General features: G+C 39.4%; 1 pseudogene; it reads right to left on the reverse strand.

Annotated features, from left to right (window-relative positions):
* Positions 1 to 579: 579 nt before the first annotated feature.
* Positions 580 to 3,754, reverse strand: LOC120187489 (annotated as a pseudogene).
* Between the last annotated feature and the right edge of the window lie 674 nt (positions 3,755 to 4,428).

The following is a 4,428-nucleotide window of genomic DNA, read 5'->3' on the forward strand; positions in this document are numbered from 1 at the left end:
TCTGAAATTTCTTGAAATATTGACATTTCTTTTTATTATTGAGATTAGTTAATTCAAATGAGAATTCTATGCAAAGCATTGAAATATAGTTAGGAAACAAAGTAGGGATAATTAGAAGCGAATATCCATTTAAAATGGCCAAAAGAAAAGGAATTGTCTGCTAGAAAATTACAAGACACAAAGGAATAAAGGGGAACTACAATGCTTGTTTACTTGTAATTAAAACACGTAAAAGTCTTGCATTCACTTACGAAAATAATTTTTTTTCTTGGGAAAGTCAAATCCCGAACCTCTAACTCTTGAACACTTGAAGAATTTTGCTTAGCTCAGCTTAATTTTCTAGGCAACCAAACAAAACGTTCATTCAAGGTGCGCTCTTGACTTCTCCCCCATCTTCTATAGTTCCAAAATTCTTCTTAAATTAAGTACATTCCCCCTTTTTCCTTCTGTTACCCACTGCATCAAAAAACGGAAAGAAGAAAGACCAAATTTCATAATGGATATCTCGAATTTTGGCATCGAATATGTACAGTAAACTGGTCGTACTTTTGAGTTAACATACTTTGCTAGCTAAATTATAAAGCTTGAGGTAGTTCATGAGTTTTTGCATGAAAGAGAAGCCTTTATCCTTTCGACGGTACATGCGATCAAGTTGTTAACTGTTGCAACCGATTCCAGAGAGAGTTTCGCCGTAGGAACCGAGTCCACCAAAATCTTAAACGCAACAGTTAGAAGCGATCCACCGGAGCCACTAACGGCATCCGTCACGCCAAAGGTTCCATCGGGGAGGATAGAGAAACCGGATGGAAGAAGAGCAACGTAGTCGGGGTCGCCACCATTTAAAACCACATTCATTGCGACTATGTCCACAGAAGCATAGATTACAAACGAAGTTGTTGCATCAGTGCAACTCTCTTGTAGAATCAGCATGTTGGTTTGGCTTGAATTTGCACTCTGCATATAATTGTTCCATACATTTTGAAGATAACTGTATAACATTCGAATATAAAATCCATCAATTATCTATAAATTTAATCGAAGAATCGACGTACATTGACTCGAAGTAGTGAAACACAATTGCCTGTATCTCTGCCATCAGCAATTTGAGCCATTTCTTGGACAACTCCACCATTAGAAAGAATGTCCCACTGCATCCAGGAGAGACCACAACATGTAATATATACAAAATCATATATATAAAGCTCTTTTAAAGCGTTGTAGTACCTCATTTCTAGAATTCTCATCTCTGAGGAAATCGAATACCTTCTTCGGCGAGACAGGAAGCCAGAAGGAAGTTGCAGCACTCAGCACAATCCCGGGAGGTCTGCCGGGATCATCGACACTCTTTCGGGTCATTACCCTTACATCATCGGCCCCGGTTCCCGATAAAGTGGTCCATGTGTGAGCGGTTGACGCACCCACTCCGGCACAGAAACTGATCACCATACGCTCAGCTAGCTTCAGCATACTCTTTGACGCCAGACAGAATAGTGATTATCCTGCAAGGGCTCTAACAAATGATTCACAAGAGAAAATTCGCCCAAAAAAAATCAGAGAAAAAAAAAGTCTCTAGGATTTAATAAAATATTATAAATTCAAAACTCTCAAAATCAGTCCACAAGCCGGACTGTTATAGCCAAAAATCGTCTTTATTCGAATTTTGCCAAAAATAGCAAAATCCCGAAAATCACTCTAAATTGAAATTTGAAATAAAATAAGCAATCTCCAAAAAATCCGGCCTAAATCGGATTTAAATTGACTTCCTAATTGACAATCGAAATATTACCATAAATAATAAAAAATATCTAAATCTAGTGATTCGGAGGGGAAAACGGTAGAATTTGAGGTTGAAAAAAAGGCCGGAGAGCGTGCGCGTCGAAAAGAGCTTTCCGGATTGGGGTCTTATGCGCGATTCTGACACCTGTAGCCAAAGCTATGGCCAAAAGACTGAAACATACTCAAAACGACCCCAATGAAAAACATGTCACAATCAATTCCCGCATTTGCGCTGGCTCGAAAAGCATGGCCGGAACTAACGAGCCGCTTGTACAGATTGTTGACACCTCTATCGTCGATTTCGACATGTTCGATCCACATAACCTTTGAGTACCCGTTGGGCATTTCTTGAATCAAGCATCCAGATGGTCTTCGTCGGCATCTCACCGTCGGATTAGGGTATAAATGATCCAATGAAACATCAACCATAGCCCATGTTCCTTCTGCATGTTGCGTGCAGTATCTTACGTAATAAATCTCACGAGTGGGAACAAGTGGTGAAGGAACTTGGAATTCAGCTGTCATCTGTAAAATTACACATCACAGAAATTGAAATAACAAAAAATTGGAGTAAATTAGCAAATTGGGAAAGTAAATATTGAATAGTTACCACTTGAAGAGCTCCATTATAATTCCCTGAAATCCCTGTTGATAGAACATCCAAAGTGGAAGCCTTTGAAACTATGGCAGCAAACACATTTTGCCACTGGTGCTGAATTCCAATTCGAAAGCCCAGAAATTATCGCTAAAAAAAAGCTAACACTCTTTTTAATGGCGTATTATCATAAAGATCTTACCACATCCATGAGAATCTCGACGAGGCTAATGTGATTCATGATTAAAACACAAGTTTCTTTCGAAGCTTCACACTTGAAGCTGGTAGGCTTCGTCCCCATTCCCCTGGGAAAAGTTCTAATATACTCTTCTTCATTAAGCACAGAGGTTGAGCCTTCAAGACTAGCCATCCATAAGGGTTCACCCATTTGAGCCATTCTAACGAGTTCCTCCATAGCTGCAACAGCGAGCTCGATAATCATTGGCTTATCGGCCTCGGCAGGTGCATTTATTGACCGAAGAAGTTCCCTGCCACTATACATCTCCCCGGAGCTGGCTTGTGAACCTAATTCGAGTGGTCGTGCATGGAGGAGTCATGGGAGAAGAAAGAAGAGGATAGCTCACCACTGGCTTCCCAACATACTTTGCAGCTATTGCTGATAAGCGATCAATCTGCAATTTGTACTCAAGAAAAATTACCATTACGAATACACACACACACACAGATATTTATACACTAATAACTTGATAGGACCTCTTCTCTTAATCGAGCATCTTCAAGTCGGAGATGATGTTCATCAAAGGACATTTGTCCTACAGCAGTAGGACCTCCACAATTAAGGCATGAAGCTGTGCTAAGAGCTTCCCTATATCTCATATTATCAGCTCTAATCTTTTCGTTCTCAGCTCGAAGCTGCGAGTTCTCTTGGCGTTCATTCTGAGTCTGTGGAAGAAGAAACACAGACGTTTAAACACAATAAATGAGCTAAGTTAGGTCGGTTAGAAGATTAAAGAAAAACCTTCATTTGGGTGCGTTTGTTTTGGAACCAAAACTTCACTTGCAAAGGCTCTAACCCTAACACACGCCCAAGTTCCTTCCTTTGTTTGTCATCTGGATGAGGGCACTCTTTGAAAAACCTAAAACCCAAGGAACAAAAATTTACCAAACAGTAAGCTTTTTTATTGAATTAAAATGGTGAAATCAAAGCTTACGCCTCCATTTCTTGAATCTGGTGCCGGGTGTCTTGTTGGGACGAGGATCTTGATCGTCTTCCCCAGAGATACCTTCATGATTCTCGCTGCCGAATTTGATCGTACTGTCGAATTCTTCGTCTCTCAATCGGGCAATTTCACTTTCCAATGTGTTTTGGGTCAATTCAAAAGGGTGAAGTTGACCTTCCATCATGTTGTTGTTATGGTTTTAATGGAAAATCTGTTTCCCACTCAAAAAACTAAGTCAAAATGAACAAGCAAATCCCATGAAAACCATTCGAGTGTTGGGATTTATAGTAGTTTGACTAAATAAGACTCGTTTCTCAAATATCGAGAAGAATTTTGCTTCGAAGAGTCAAATAAGACCCTAACAAAAACCAAAATTACTTTACAAAACGCATTTTCTCGAGTTCCAAACAGTAGATAAGGAGAGAAAGATCTGTTGTGTTTTAGAACATTTGAAGAAATGGAAATTTGAGAAAATACCCATTAGTCTATGAACGTCAAAGAGTGTGAAAAAAGTGGTAAAAATCTGGGTAACAATTTGATTATAAAAATCAAAACAAGATTATAAAACTCAATTTCTAACCTGACCAAGGGTAAGTCCTGAGTTTGATCCAAAACCACCAACATTACCGTTACCACTGGTCATCGGCGGCAGGTTCCTCAACGGAATCATTACTACGGCCGGCATATTTCAGAAGCTCAAAAGCCCTAAACGATATCTATTCATATATATAGATGGATAGCTTCTTCGTCTTCTTCAATAATTTGATTTGAGTTGACTCCTCAGATTCTCCAACAGTGACAGAACAAAAGTTGACCCGGGTTTCTCTTTTGGCTCTATTTACCCTTGAACATCATCTGATTCCCACGTGCTAATAT

Source organism: Hibiscus syriacus, unplaced genomic scaffold (genome assembly GCF_006381635.1).
Source record: "Hibiscus syriacus cultivar Baekdansim isolate YM2019G1 unplaced genomic scaffold, ASM638163v2 tig00113725_pilon, whole genome shotgun sequence".
Taxonomy (NCBI): Eukaryota; Viridiplantae; Streptophyta; class Magnoliopsida; order Malvales; family Malvaceae; genus Hibiscus; species Hibiscus syriacus.